Genomic DNA, 16,448 nt, shown 5'->3' on the forward strand with positions numbered 1-16,448 from the left:
GTTGGGGTTTAAATACCTGGACAGCTTAAGGTCGGGCAAATCACAGCAAATTTCTGCAGCGGAGAGTCTAAGAAAAGGAAAAAACTGAGGCGGGATCATGAGAATCTGACAGACATGGAGCACATTCACACGTATGTCTTGACATGAACGGCTGAGGGGGGAAACGTTGAACACCCACCCTGAAGAAAATGGTGTTTTTAGCAGATGATGGTGGACAAACATAAAGAAGATTAAGCTAAAATTGCATTTTTGAATATTTGTTTATTCAAATCATTCTGAAGAAGGAACAGATGAAAAAATGCAGTTTGTGATGTAGAAAATACGCTGGGCGGGGCCACAAACCCCTGTTCCGAGCTCCAGGCAACAACAGTGAGGGGAAGGGGGGCAGGGTTGTTCCACAACAACGGTCCCGCCTACAACTCGGAGGTGAATTTCTAATGAACTCCTGCCACTCTACAGAAACTATGTCCTGGAAAGCGACACAGGTTTTTTGGCTAAAAACGGCATCATCAACAGGGCAGCAGGATATGAGGAAAACACGCGATTTGCGATGTTGGTGATTAATAATGCGATGACACTATAACTTGCGGTACATGAACAAACTGCAAAACAGAGAATTATTTGATTCGTTAAATACTTCAAGCTGCCATAAGATTGTTTTACACATTTAAAGTAATCATTTATTGCAGTTTTCACCGTCTGTTGCGATATGCGTATTGCACAGCTTGATATCGTGTTAGCGATAACTTTGGGATTTATTATGTAGGCCTAATTGTCGGGGTTAAAAAATTCACTGAGAACAGTGAAGCTGAAGATCAGCCTGAAAAATGACCGCTTCTTTGACTCCGCCCTCTTTTCCAAGATGGTCATAAAAACTATTGGGTTGAATCTATAAAACCTTCAACCACTGTTTTCCTGTTCCTCTGTCTTTATTCTATTTCTTCCTCCATGTTTTGCTGCTTAACTCCTACAATGTTTCATTTATTTCAACCATTCAACTATTCAAATGTTCAGCTCCTTCAGGTTTTTCAAGCTGTGACTTTAGGTCCTTCAAATCCTTGAACTTTTCAAGATATTCCAGGATTTCTGCCTCCATTTAAATAAATGGGGAATCCTTGGTGCAGAAGCTCACTGGTTCGATACCCGACTGGCATTCTTTTTACAAACATATTTTTTTTGTTATTGTGCTTTTTTCACTTTATTTATGGTCAACTATGATCATTTGTTTATTTATCTATTTTTTATTTATTGCCAGTTATTACCCAGCTTCTTTTTCACTCAGCAACATGGCATCAACCCTGTATTTTCAGCTCCTTCTGGTCATGATTGTGACTCACAGCCACTTGGTTCATTGTTCTGAGTGTGGATGTGATTCCACGTTGGCTGACATTGATCAGCCAACGTGGAATGTCAGTGGTCCACACAAGTGTCCCTTTAGAAGAAGAGTCTGAGCTGTTCTGCGTTCCTTCACACTTTGACCTGCAGTGGTCAAAGGTCAAAGTGTCTTCATCTTCATCGGGCCTCCAAAGTCCTAGAGTGAGAAGAACTTTGAAGATCAGCATCTTGGCTCTAAGGAGAACAGGGTGCTGAACGTGAGACCACAGACCATCAAAACTGGGTCGAGCAAAGTGACGGAGGCGAATCCGGCGTTTCCTAGTTTCCCACAAACGCATCAGACCAGACAGCTCCTCCCGGCTCCACTGAGACCCCCCCCCGCCTCTATCATCGTCACGCTCAGACTTCCCCGTCAGACGGAGGCGAAACTGGAATCGGGGTCAAGCTGAAAAGCATGTGTGGTTGTAGCTGGGGGGGTCTGATCCTCACTATCGTCTGACTGAGAATCTTTCCTTCCTTCTTTCCAAAGTGACAACAGCAGATAAATACACTTCTGCTGGTTTTAGGAGCAACTTCACAACAAAAGATCCCATTTCCTGATCCGCTCTCAGTCCCAGTGGGCCGGTACGGACCGGTTCCTGTGGGTTCTGCTGGCTGCGTTACAAAACGTTCCTGTTTGCCCGTCAGACAAAAAAAGAGAGGATCTTGTTATGACTGTGCAGCTCATGAGCAACAAGTGAGCGTGAAGACATGAAGGGTTGAGTTTTTAGCCTCCAGGACAGGATTTCTGAGGCTGCAGAAAGGCAGAACAGAGGAAACATGAGTCAACTTGCAGTGCGGCTTAACCTTCTCTGACAGTTTAAAGAAAACGTGATGAGTCTGCCGCTCGCTGTGCCACGGCACATTCTGGCCAATCAGCTGCTGAGAAGCCACAGAGCAAACAGGCCTTTGTCAGCAAATATATTTGCACAGCAGTGAGTTACATCAACCCACAGTAATGAATCAAGACAAAGCCGAGAGGCTTCAATGAAAGCTGCACAAAAAGGCCGGCCTGCAGGGCTCTCGGCGGGAAACGAGGCGAAAGGGGAGGAGGGGAACGAGAAAGGCTCCCATTGTTGTGAGGAAGAAGAGCGCAGAGGCTCTCCGACACAGGTATTCTGCTCCATAAGGCCGGCATTGTGTGCTGAGCGCATGCTAACAGGTACCAAAAAATGACTAGAAGCAGCCCCTGCTTCTCCTACAATGGGCTCAAACACCTGTGTGGATCCTCTCGCCGCTCCGCCTCACTGATCCACCCTCAGAACTCTCAGGTCCTCCTTTTACAAAGAAACTCAAAGAAGGATGCTCTGTTCCCATTGGGTAAAAAAAGCAATAAAGTTCCGCTCCGCCCTTTCTTTGTTCTATTCTGAAATAGTTCTCAGTCGTCTTTTAAAGAAGATGATGCCGTTTTTAGCCAAAAAATCTGTTGTTTTCTAGAGGATAGTTTGTGTAAAGCAAGCTCGCCCTCTCTTCCCGTCATCCATAAGTGAGCTCTCTGTTTACAAGCTCTCCCGCTAGCTTACAGCCCCTCACACCCCCAACCTAACATTGAAACAAAAACTGCGAGCGATACTGAAGGCCATCCAGTCGTCCAGTTCTGATCCAGATTCCAGCTCAGAACAGGAAAAGGAAGACGTTCATGGATCTGTTGGTCTGCAGCTGGTGATCAGAAAGGGGCGGAGCTGGGAGACTGTGGCTCCGCCCAGCGTATTTTCCATGTCACAGATACTTTTTTTTCAGCTGAAAGTCTGCACTTCAATGGCATCTGAGTTGTTTTATTTCAAATTCACTGTGGTAATGTACAGAAACTAAATTAGAAAGAATGTGTCTCTGTCCAAATATTTATGGCCCTGACTGAATATGTCGTCTATCATCAGAAAAATGCAACAAGAACAAAAAACATTGTTTTCATTGGAGCGGGTCTTTTAATGAGGATGCCATCTTAAAGAGCCTTTCAGGGAGCGCTTGCTTTCCTTCAGGGACTGCACATCACTTAAATCTGAACAAAGATACTAGAGACATTTGTTTTGAAGCAAGAACGTTTGCACGAGTCACATGACTCACAAGAAAAATTCTCAAAAAACCCCCAAGTTCCTGTCAATAAGCGATGTATGCGGCGGCTCCTCTGTGGGAGGGGGATTGTCCCCGAAGATTCTCGTGCACTAAAATACTTTTATGTAGTATATATCTGCTGTTTTTTAATGAGTAGACCGATTTGGACTACTAGGAACTAAACAGCTAAACACTGAACCAACTTTCTGACTTCTTTAAAAGTTGAAAACCATCTTCTTTTTCAGAGTTAGACTCTGTTTACTGCTCAGTTTATTGTCCAGCATCGTCTCTGTCCATAGAGTGTCCTCACCGGCTGAACTGTTGTACGTCGCGTCTTAGTGAAGACGTTTCTGGCTGCTGTGCTGATAAATGCATTTTAGTGTAGATGTCCAGAGAGTTCAGATGAGGCAGAAACCAGAAATTTACAACAACGCCGTCTAAAGCACCAACAGCACAGAATCTACACCCCAGGTCTTCTACAGGAGGCTTCGGGTGTAATCAGATTACTCCCTGAAGATTCCAGTTAGAAAAATGTGTCAGGTCAGCACAAAAACAACTGAAAGAAGAGTAAGCCCCGCCTCCACAACCCCCCCCCACACACACACACACACACACACACACACACTTCCATCCCGCTCTGTCCCCCCCCCCCCGCTGCCAGGCAAATGGAGATGGAGTGTCACTGATTAATTTATTGTGATCTCAATAAGCCTTTCTCTCGCTCCTTTACAAACGGCGGCCATGATCTGATTACCAGAGGAGAAATGAAGGAGAGCAGATGAAGGAGCTGATGCTTCCATCAAGACAAGCCTTCAACACAGCTCCAATCCAGACGGGGGGGGGGGGGGGGGGGGGGGGGGATTCCCTGTTAAAAGCAGCTGGAACTTCTTCATCAAGATCAAAGTCTTCCTCACTTGGTTTGAGGAAACAAAGAAGAAATCAAACTGGCCACAAAGCCGACATTATTTCCATCTTCCGTCTAAACTAGACAGAAGGCGGCTTTGACGAGCGGCAGAGTTTGAACCTTAAACGCCCTTCACTCAGGCGGTAACGCTGCGTTTTTATCCGCAAACGGCGTCCGTGTCTGTCACACGAAGCCCTTCACAGCTCCCGCCGCTGCATTCCTGCGCCGTGTCCCTCGACAAACAGCCGCATTCACCTATAGGAAGTGCCTTGACCTGCCCAAGCCAAAGTCCACGCCAAAGCGCTTTGTCTAGTCTCTATACAACTGGGACAGGACCACACACACACCGAGGCTGTGACCAGCGCTGCTATTGTTCTCACGGTTGCTACGGAGCCTTTGAACAGGACTGAGGACTTTATAGGAGCAGAAAAAGGATTTTTCTAGCTCTCTGTCATTGTGGATAGGACCTGAACTAACTTGATGTTTATGGAAACACATGAAGGGGTTTGAAGGTACGAGCGGACCAGCTAAGCCCAGATCTGCGGGAAAATCCTGCCTTTGATGCACAGTCAACAGAAAGTCCCGGCCTGGTTCCTGTCCTGGAGCAGTAAACCTTCAAGCAGAATTACAGCTGGAGTAATTAATTGCGACGACCTCGAACAAAGTGATAGCGTGAGAAATCCAGGCAGAACGCTGCTCATTAGTTATTTAAATGAAGAGGATTATGATCGCGGCTCAAAGGCCTTCGGATCACGTCAGCCATGAAAAAACCTTCTAATCCTTTTGTCAGACACAACACTTTTCTTTTATGAACCGAGTCGTGATGAATCTGTCCGCTTGGGTTCTGATTCTGGGCCATGAAGGGCCACAGCTGTGAAGATTAGGAGGATGGATGAACCTGTCTGGGTTTGGGTTTTTGCTTCCATATGTCAAAAACAAATCGAGACGAGAATTCAGGCTGTTGAACACAGAAGGGATATTCTTAGAAAAGTGCAACATTGCTGTAAACATTGTCTGATTGCTCATCTGTTGGTAAATGCCCCCCCCTCCACGCATGGCCGGTAAAAGGTTTTTCCAGCTGTGGATCGGTGCTCGTCCTCGGTGCTCCTCACCAGCACACCTCCAGAGGAGACGGTGAAGCTGCCACACGGATAACTTCTCCTCTAAAAACCAAACGGTTTCATTCTTGGCAGCGTGTGTCCTTGTTGTGAGTCTAAAATCCGGACCGGCCTTTGACGGACCTCGTTGGTTCTTTTGACGTGTTGACCTTCGTTGGCCTCTGAAAGTCATGGTCATTGCTTTTGATTTGATTGATGTTTGAAACACGTAAGGCTTTCTAGGGTGGAATAACTGTCAAAATCAAACATGCTTATCACGAAGTTGTGCAGACTTTGATATTATGATTGACATGTGTTGTGGCTTGTGCACCTTAAGGGCGTCTCCCACATGCACGACAACGGTACGTTCATGCCGTCCCTGCAGATGCACAAGCCTCGAGGAAACTGCAGGACACACCTGTGTGTAACCTACTTTGTTTTCCTGAATATCAAGTTTTCAGTTACATTACTGACAAAAATGCGTCATGCGGCTACAGTATCAAGGTGCTCGCGTCTCGCCATGCGGCTTCCTGTTTGCGTTGATGAATGCGGGTCCACACGGAGGTCGCTCAGCCAGATGCTGCTGGTTGTTCGTCAAGGTAAAGGTAGGAGTGACAGGAGCGTCTGTGTTGTGGCACCAAACCAGGAATAAGCTGCGTCGACAGATCAGAGCTGCTGAGTTTTTAATCCCCTTTAAGACACATCTACTCCAGGACTGTAGTTCATATCTGATCTTAACTTCTTAGTTTCACACTTTCTTTGCTTAAGTTGTTTTAAATTATACCTATATCTAATATTTCGTTACATCGTACTGCTTTTCATTATTGTTTATTTAGCTTTTTTGCCGTTTTAATCTTTCACATGTTTTTGGCGCAACTTGCACTTCAGGGCCACCGTAGAAAAGGTTAGAATTAAACCGATTATGACAGGAATCCAGTACTACAATCTGAGACAGTATAAAACATGAATACTAGTACATCAGCTATAAACAAACCAGCTGGGCTGATAGATGCTGTAATAAACTGTGTTAAAGGTCCCAACATGCAAATATGTTTCATAACGTTCAGGTTTACACCATGCTTATCTGCATCAGAAGGACTCTGTTTAGCGTCTGGGATGTCTGAGACTAATCTGTAAACTCCTACAGCGAGCTGGACCTCATGAACAGCCATGCTCAGCTGTAGAGCATCACATCTACAGCCAGACACCAGTGGCTTCATGCGTCATGTATACGGTCTGAAGAACATACCAGGATGTGACACGGTAAGAAGGAGGGGTGTGACGATTAGTCGATGAATCAATGAATCCATTTCTGTTCCTACCATCCAACCAGATCGATCTGTTTGCAAAATCGAATCAAATCGACCAAAGCCTTTAAAAAAAATGTTTGAAAGATTGAATTGATCTTGGAAAATACCATTTGGATTGAGACACGGTTGCTTTGTTTTACAATAACATAAAAATGATGTGACCATCCAGGGTCTAGAATGTTCTAAGAATGTTCCCTTTGGATGAACTTTAGGAAACTAACATGTGAATGGATTTGACATTCATTCTAGTTTACTTGTTGGTTTGGACACAGATTTCATTAACTTGATGATCTGGAAGAAATCCAAGAATCTGGAAAACTGTTCAGTAGCAGGAATTTCTGTCTGGATGAAGATGATCTGGATCCACTTTAGGACAGAGGTTCAGATCCAATCGGATCGTGCAACATGAACCAAAATCGATGAGGAATCGGATTATTGTTCAAATGATTCACTACCAAAGGGGGGGGGGGGGGGGTTACAAATACACATTTATATTTATCAGAAAAGGTGAAAAAACATTTAGAAACAGATGTTTATTTTTCTCTTCTGCTCGGATTCGCATTGGAGTGAATAGAAACTCGCTGATCTAACATATGGTGGTGAACTGTTCCTTTTACCCTCTCTGGCTGACAGCTGGTGTAGATTTCAGTCACTCTTTTGCAGATTACTGGACCGCAGGTTTACATAACTAGAAAAACGAAGGTGACACATCAACGCCCACATTCAGAAATGTTTTGGAGAGTTAAAACAATCATCTGGCTCCATGGCTGCGGCTCGGTAAACGTCGGCATTCAGAAGTGGTTTAGAAGTCAAGCTGAGCTGCTGACCGGCCGTCCAGAAGAACGGTGATTAAAGCAGCTCAGAAGTGTTTCCACATGGGCTGTGGATCGTCACTTTCACCCTCTGGCAGCCCTGCCACCAGAAGCATGGGGCTCTTTAGGGATTGCATGCCCCCCGACTCCATTCCAGTGATTGCAAACATGTGGTTGAATGAATGAAATAAGTAAAGCAAACAGACTGAGGTGCAATCCAAACACCGGACTGTTTCCATAGTAATGTAATGAAGGCAGCTTTAATGAAAAACCGACCGCGGAACAGGTGCCTCCTGGCTGCTGTCAAACACTCCAAATCCAACACTTCCTCTCCAGGCTCTTGGGGAGGGATCGAGTGGGACCTCATGTTTGAAGGAATCTGGTTCCTATTAGGGGCAGAAAAGGCCTCAGGCTGTTCTGGCCTCACTGAAGCAGAGCGCTCCTTTACTCTCATTGTTAATTATTCCTTCCACTTCCACCAACAGGTTAAACATTCACGCCATGCTGAAGTCAGGGGGGGGGGGGGGGGGGGTGGACGGACATTCACTGCAGGAGTACCAAGGTTCACCAAACATCCAGGTCCTCACCAGACTGAGGAACAGGGACTCTCCTGGGTGGGGAATGAGCTAGCATGCAGCATCTATCAAGACTGGGATCCTGAGGCAGCGATGGTTAACGGGTGATGTTCCTACGGCGACGCCCACGGTTCCACTGAGCCCAGGCTACGACATGAACGTTAGGGAGGTTGAGCCGATCTGAGGGTCCAAACTGAGGTTCAGGAGGTCATGGAATAGAATGGAGATGAACAAAAACTGAAGAGCATCTTCAGTTTTTGTTCATCTGGATGTTTAAGCTGTGAACCGCGGCAGGAAAACGCCGTCCTTCAGCTGGATGGAGGTTCAGCCTAAAGTGAACTAGAGATGTGTTCAGACATGCATCCTCACCGCTGGGAGTGGATTGACATCTTCATCAGGGATTCTCAGTGGGGTGGGGGCTTGACGGCACACAGTGGTGGGGGAAGGGGGGCTACTTGAGGTTTTTCTAATGATCAAAAAGTGAATAAAGAAATATTTTATGAAATTGTCTGTGTAGAAAACATTTCAGTTTTTCTTGCCAAGTTAGAAACCCCAACAATGAAGTGATGATTAGTCTGATAATCCATGATGGGAGGAATGGTGCATTTTGGGTAATTTGTTGTTTTTTGTTTAAGGAATGCTTTGTTCTCCATTGGTACGTTAGGAGTAACGTACTGTTGGGAATAGTGTATTCTTCAGTTACACCAGGCTCTACATCCTCCTGACTACCACAGAAAAACATTTTGTTTGGTCCTTTTTTTGTTTTTTTAAATCCACCAAAGACTACAATTCCCAGATTCTCGCCCTTTCATATTAAGTCTCATTGAAATGCCTCAAACGTCCTCTGCAGAAGCCTAAAGGAGTTCATCCAGTATTAAGGGACATCTTCTTCCAGAGGACACATTTGCATTGCTGGTGATCATATCATCTCCCCAAAGCTCTTTTCTGTCAGTCAACCATCAGCCTGTTGCAGCATCTGGTTTTCATCTTTTCTTGATCAAATGTTCTGTTCTGTCACTCTGTTTCCTTCATGCTTTTCAGCAGAAATAAGACAAAATGGGTTTAGGAGATGAATGAATGTGTGAGATGTGAGGATCTGGATGCAAGACGAGCTGCTGTGTGGAAGTAAAGTTCTCTGCAGCTCTGATGTGAAACCTTCTAAATGGACAGAAAAGCAACGGTCATTGCCGCTGCAACCATTCTGTCACTGAGAGCTTCCTGAACTCTGCTGACGGCAAACCAAACCCCCCCTGGACCATGAGGGACGTTTGAGGAACTTCCTGAAGCCGTCTAGTTTAGAACTGAATTCAACAGTTTCTGCTTTGAGGCATTTCAACATTAAAGATGCTCCAAGAGCAGAAAAGATCCATAAAAGACGTTTAGAACAAAACAAGGACGCTTTCAAAAGTGGACCTGGAGGAATCTAGAACCAGGCTGGTCCGTCTGACAGTGGATCCGATGCTTCCCTCCCACAAGAGCAAACGTGAGTCCACAGTAAAACAACGCGGTTTGGTGGGCTTAGATGTGCTGCTTTTGCCTTTTGTTCGGCTTTGTGTTTGTGTTTGCAGCGGGCGGGCCGCTCTACTGTCTGGACCGGAGTGCAATGGATGCCTCAGCTTAAAGGCCTTAACCCCGCGGCTGGACCTGAGCCCTGCAGCTGCTCGTTATTGTACTGTGGAAGTGCAGAGATTACATTATAAACCCTGGAAAACTCAGGGGGGGGGGGGGGGGGGGGGGGGGGAAGACTCTGCCCACCACAAGTCCAGTAAACCAGGAATATCAGCTGTGAGCTCCGGGACACCCCCAGAAATCCCAACATCCACAAAAAATGATAACCAGATGTCAGAAGCATCTGGTTAGGCCTCAGTGTGTGTGGAGAGGGGGGGGGGGGGGGGGGGGGGGGCTGATGCTTCTGTTATTACGTAAGCGACCACTGAACACTGTTCACAACAGAACGCAGCCGCAGCCACAGCAGCAGCAGCCGCAGTTACAGCAGCAGCATCAGCAACAGCCATAGCAGCCGCAGCCGCAGCCACAGCAGCTGCAGTTCCAGCAGCAGCAGCTGCATCAGCAGCCAAAGCAGTAGCAGCCACAGCAGCCGCAGCCACAGCAGCCGCAGTAACAGCAGCAGCCCCAGCAGCTGCAGTTCCAGCAGCAGCAGCTGCAGCAGCTGCATCAGCCGCAGCCACAGCAGTAGCAGCCGCAGCAGCAGCAGGAGCTGTAGCAGCAGCAGCAGCAGCAGCCACAGCAGCTGAAGCAGTAGCAGCCACAACAGCAGCAGACGCAGTTACAGCAGCAGCAGCCGCAGTAGCAGCAGGAGCTGTAGCCGCAGCAGCAGCAGCAGCAGCCGCAGTTACAGCAGCAGCAGCAGCAGCCGCAGTTACAGCAGCAGCAGCCGCAGCAGCAGCCTTTCCCCAGCTAGTTGGGAAAACACGTTGGCATTAGAGGTTGTAGAGCTCACAAAAGTGGCGTTTCCCCTGGACCTTGCACATTTTTTACTGGAATAATGTCAAAATGTAGTTAATAAATTATCGGCTCAAGCTGAACAAACCAGTTTAAACATATAGTATGAACATATGAGGAATGTGGGCGTGGTTAATGAGAACCTCAGGTGCCAAGGAAATCCAAAAGTTTACTTTTGCAGATTCTTTTTAAATTTTTACAGACCTGTTCGTCACCCCCAGATGAACAAAACGTAAAATGGTTGCTATGGAGATAAAACCAACAGAAAAGCAGCATTTAAAAAAATAAGAGTTTTTGTCTTTTACTTTCATTCTGTTTCAAAATTAGACGCCGTCTCTCTTAGAAACTTGAAAAAAACTCATATTTATATATATAAGCATTTGCACAAAGATGAGATTTTACTATTTTTCCTTCTAAGTGTTTTATTGTACGTTTAAGTTGGGGTTTTTTAACAGTTTTTATGAGAATCTTTAAATTCACCACAATTTGTTCAACTTTTAGTTAGTGGTGAAGTCCTTTATAGAAGTATTAACATTAGTATTCTTTGTACTTTGCTCATTCATCCGACTGACTCCAAAAACCTTGTGGTGACCTTTTTGTAACTTTCCTCTAAACTGCTTTAGTTTTAAAGTCTGAACCTCCTAAAAATCCGGCCCGCTCCGTTTCAGCCTCTGTTCTTTGTCTCAGTCGCTCTGCTGAGACTCAAACACCTGTAAATCATCAGCCAATCCCTGATGAACAGGCTGCTGGCCCCTCCCGGCCCCTCCCTGCAGCCCTCCTCCCTTCTTATCGCCGCCACTTGATGAATCCAAATGAGCAAACACTGAGTCACCGCACTACCGACCTTCAATCACAGCCGCTTCTCACTGCAGAACGGCCTGCGGCCTGATGAAGAGGAGGGGGCGGAGTCTCCCAGCTAACCCAAAGCTCTCAGCCAGACCTGCTTCAAAAACAAACCCCCAAAAAGCATTTCAGAAGCTAAAAAATACTTTCCTTAAAAATACGTCATACCACGATATTTCCCTTTTCTTAGCGTCCAACTTTAGAGAAAACTGCTGAATCCACAAACTTTTTTCTCTGCAGTAACATTTTATGTTTTTGCTTGAAAATATTCTGTCAATATTCTGGGAGAACAGCATTTCTGTTTTTAAAGATTTTCTGCCAAGTCTCATCAGCTGTCAATCAAATCAGCCAAGAATATAACAAATTCCATTCGCTGAAAAGTCTAAAAAACAAAAAAACTGTTAAGACGAGCGTCGGCGTTATCTCGCCATCATCTCCTGTTGCCATGTCAGCCAAAGTCTGCTCCACATTCCGGCAACAACAAGGAAAGCTTTGCAGTTTTCCTGCAACATCTTGGGGACCTGAAGCACGTGTGGCATGTGCAGCGATGCAAACATGCGTCAGACTGCAGACAATAGGAGGAATTTGAAATAGGCTTAAAGTTAACAGATGTGCAAATATTCCACTGAGTGTCCTGGTTGTGTTGATGATTCCTGGGACGGCAGAGAGGCGTTTGGGAAACCTTCAGCGTCCGCTCAAACGCCTCGTCCTGAACGAGCAGGCGGGTGACTTTCCCAAAACGCCTGTTATGACGAAGCATGAACGCAGCCGACGTGTCACAGCCAGATCAGGGGAAACGATCTGAGGTCAGCAGGAAAACACGCAGGCGGAGGCCGAGCAGCGCCTCCTGCTCTTCGCACTCGGCGGTCACGTGACTTTGGAGATGGAAGGAGCTGGCAGCAGATGAAAGAAAAGAAAAAAAGAGGTTTGAAAAACAGATGATTAGAGTAAAAAGCTGACGTTTTCCATCACCGTCACACCTGCTCCTCCTTTCTTTTTCTCTCACTAAACCCAAAAATCATTGCCTTCTGCAGATCCACTCATCGTTTCGTCTGTCAGGACCTGGTTCTGCACCGTTTCCATGGAACAGTACTACCTCTCCGTCCTCCACCTGCAAACCCCGACAGCCAGATGGAGGACATTTAGTCCAAACACTTCTTAAAGGTTCTTGATGTCGATCTTCCCTCTTAAAACCCTTTATAGGGCAAGTGACTGTTTTTGGTAATTTCCGCACCTGTTACTTATCGCGTCCTTCCCCCGTCTCAGTGAGTTCAAGAGTCATGGGATCTTTACCCATGACTCAGCAAAGATCATTCTATATTATAGGTTACTCAATTGTGCAACTTGACCAATCAGCAGAGAGCAGGGTCACATCAAATTTCCCTTTTTCTGCAAAATCAGAAAAAGTTGCTTTTGCAGCTCAGTTCACTGGACATTTTCAAAGGAATCGTCAAAACTAACCATGGTAAGTTGATGAAACTCATACATTTTATTGTTGAATAGTTGTGTTAAGTGTTGACATATAAGTTGTTTGCGGAGAATTTATTGAAATGAGTGAAAATACGGCATGAAAAATGCAGGCACCATATTTGATCATACGCCCTATTCACTAAAAACAAAATTTTACTTGGTATGTCTGTTTTTGGACATATGCCCTATGCATCTAACAAACCATATTAGTGCATTTCTTTACAAATAAAGAAATACAACTTAGAATATTACGTTTTAATGTTGCCAAATGTTTTATATCACTATACAGTGATTCAGGGAGAATTTAAATACTGTTTTTAGATTATGAATAGTGATAAAGAGTGATTTTTGTCAGTTTATGATGTTATGACAGTTGTTTTATTGCATGTGTTTAATTTTTAGCTTCCATCGATTTTTTATGGCAAGAGGAGGGAGACTGCTGTTGTGCCAGTCCACCCTGACATTAGTGATGTTGATGAGGATCAAGATGATGATGTGTCAGACCCCGACTTCATCCCACCCACCAACAACCAGGACATTCCCAGACCCTCACACACAGTTGTGTGAGGGTCTATTCAACACTTTTGTTATTAGCACTTTTTGTTATTAGCACGTTTATGTTCTAAAAGTGATGTTCAAATGTTCAAATACATAATATGTGTTTTTCTTATATTTATATATATATATATATGTATACTTATTGGAATTTGTTTTCCCACTCACGGGCAAGTGACCAAATATGGTAACTTCATTGGCATTGATTTTCTACATGAAAATAAAAAAAATTGAAAAATGTCACCAATGATATGAAGTCTTGTTATGTTCTCCAATAACACTCTAAGGTTGAATTTTTGAATTTTAGAGTATTTCATTGAGTGCCCTATAAAGGGTTAATCTCTTTTAGATACAGATAATTGTCCAGAAGAACAATCTACAACTTTTCCCTTCAGACCAGTGAGGAAAATCAGATTTATTCCCATTTGAAGCATCGTTCTTGTTCCAACGACAACGAGGAAAACTTTAAGTGTTTATTAAAATAGAAATCACGACACAAAAGTACTGGAGGACCTAAACAGAAGGGCTCGCCTGGGTGACGGAGGTGAAAGAAAGCCCCTCCCACTCACTCATCCTGGTCCAAATGTTTTTCCCAGCTTTTCCTGCGACCCCTGCAGCGCGGCGCATAGTTTGTCAGCGGTGCTGTCAGGGTCCTCGGGGGTGGGGGGGGTCTGTGCCACTCATTGGCCTCCAGCTCTCTGCCTCATGATCAGTCAGGCTCATCCCCTCACTCTGGTTCCCACCCCCCCTCACTTGGCCCCACTCTCTCAGCACAATAAAGTGCCCCCGTCAGCGATGGGCATTTCATGACTTCAGTGCCAATTCCTTAGCAACCGAGCAGGTAGTCCAGCACTCAGGCAGGAAAAAGCTCCAGCAGCACAGAGCTGAGCCCAATGTTCACATTACGCCAAAAGCAGGAAAGTAATCTAATTACTCCTGAGCGGGCTGACGGATGCTTAGAGCTGCTGTGATGCACTTCAAGCAAAAGGGAGCAACTTCCAACAGCCTGCCGAGGATTTAATGACGGCCGAATCAATCAGTCTAAGGAGCAAATATTAAAGTATTGCTGGTCCTCTGCCAGTCATCTTCAGTCTGTTCCTTTGTCCCATAAATGTCAGAGTAACTGCATTTAACATGATGGATGAGGACACGCTTTAACATTCTGTAAGTGCATCTCTGGCCCGGAAGAACCTGCTCTGCATCTTCACCGCACTCTGGATCTGTCCGAGGAGGATCTGACCAGCCAAACGACTACAGAGCTGCAGCAGACTGTGACCTTCAGAGGATGGAAGAAGACCCCCCCCCATCACATTCCTGAAGAACCGCTTCAGAAATGCAGATTCATCCCAGAGTGCTAAAGAACAGGGAAGGGATGCAGAAACCCATCAGCAGGTAAAACCACCCCTAATGCCTCATGAATGGAGCAGCTCGTTTCATGAGGTCCAGTCATTAGAGGGACAAAGGAGCCCCCCCCCACACATACACACACATTTTGGTCTCCTGTGAGTGAGCGTGGGGATCAATGTGGGGAAAAAATGAGCTGCGTTTGTTCGGCTGAAGTCATGGAATGACGGGTCGTGTGCCGAAGTACATATGACGAAACCATGTAATTAGTGTGTAAGGGGAAACACCCCCCCCCCGGGGGGCAGTGACAGAGCACAATCAGCAATGCAGCGAGTCACTACGCAGCAGCAGCCAATGATGCTGCAGCGGCTGACGATGCAGCATCATTGGCTGCAGCTGTTCAAAACGTGGTGGTCTAGTCAACATGTCTCCATGCTGTGAATGTGACTTCAGTAGAGGTTTGCATAAATAAACTCCCAGGTGAACACAGCGTACAAAAGTCAGCAAACGCACAGCTTTGTGTCCATTTTAGAGCCGAGTAGGCGGCCATGTCTTTCTGTAGCACATCATATCAACCAGGAGGAATCCCGCCTGTAAAAACGGTGAGATTTAGTGTCAACATGGACTCTAACAGTGGAGAAAGCTGAGAGACAGAAGCTGGAAGATATTCTTCCAAAAATCCAGAGCAAATGTAAGTTCACTTCAGTGGTTTGGCTTCAAACTTTACTACAACTGTGTGTTTTAATCAACCATCTGCAAAAATAGAATCAGTATATAAATGAAAAGAAGGAATACTTTTGTCTGTTTTACTAAAACAATTACCGGTAGACAGGAACAGCATAATGAGAAGCAACCAAATGTGTTCAAATGTCAGTGTGTGCAGCGTTTTCTGTCATGAGGCTCCGCCCGCAGAGGAAGAAACCCGTCAGAATCATCAAACGAAGCTCCTGCGAATGACCTGCAGACGAGACGCTGCTGCTTTAAGAACCGAGGCAGGAACAAAGGAAGCTCTGGGGGGGCAGAAACTGTAAATGCCCCCACATTTACATCTAATATCAGGAAAATGTGACAGACCAAAAATAAGAGGGACAAAACAACAAACTATATTATTTAAATGTATGTGACATCTTGTGGTTTTAATAATCTGGGGTGAGAAAGTTCAACTGTTCTTCTGAGAGGCTAAAGAGCATGAATCCCCATCAGAATCCTCTTTATTCTCCTAAAACCCTCCCTTCGCTTGGATGGGCGGACTGCAGCCATCCTGATTCTCTTCCCTCTGATCAGAATTCTCCTCCTCTAATGAGCTTGACCTTTCACCTCTCATGTGATGCACGTCTGGAGCTTCTTCTCATCTTCAAACCTTTTTCTGACCGTCACGATGGACACAGAGAGCCTTTCATGGTGGATCCACGGTGGCTTTAAATCATAATACTAGGTTTTAAAAGCAAACCAATCGAAGCCCCAAAGGCTTCGGCAGCAGAGTGTGAAGCCTCAACTGCCGTCTATGAAGCAGCAGCTTTGGCAGCTCCTGCGACAGATCCACGAGCATCACAGAGTTCAGAAATCTGTCTTCTAACCACGTCAGCAGGAACGATCATTAAAGCCAATCACCTGTCTCTCTGAAGCTGTGCTTCATACGTGAATCTGGA

At 45.5% G+C, this 16,448-nt stretch overlaps 1 protein-coding gene and 1 long non-coding RNA gene across 17 annotated transcripts in view; one reads left to right on the forward strand and one right to left on the reverse strand.

The window, feature by feature from the left end:
- The window catches only part of agrn (agrin), a 241,860-nt gene that overhangs the window by 205,742 nt on the left and 19,670 nt on the right, over window positions 1-16,448 (reverse strand). The gene's annotated exons all lie outside the window — the stretch shown is intronic.
- On the forward strand, window positions 10,543-13,698 carry LOC144993851 (uncharacterized). The gene is made up of 2 exons (XR_013657121.1): window positions 10,543-12,895; window positions 13,303-13,698. It is a non-coding gene; the product is annotated as an uncharacterized LOC144993851 (long non-coding RNA).

The sequence above is a fragment of the Oryzias latipes genome, chromosome 7 (assembly GCF_053564925.1).
Source record: "Oryzias latipes strain Hd-rR chromosome 7, Olatipes_Hd-rR_3.1".
NCBI lineage: Eukaryota > Metazoa > Chordata > Actinopteri > Beloniformes > Adrianichthyidae > Oryzias > Oryzias latipes.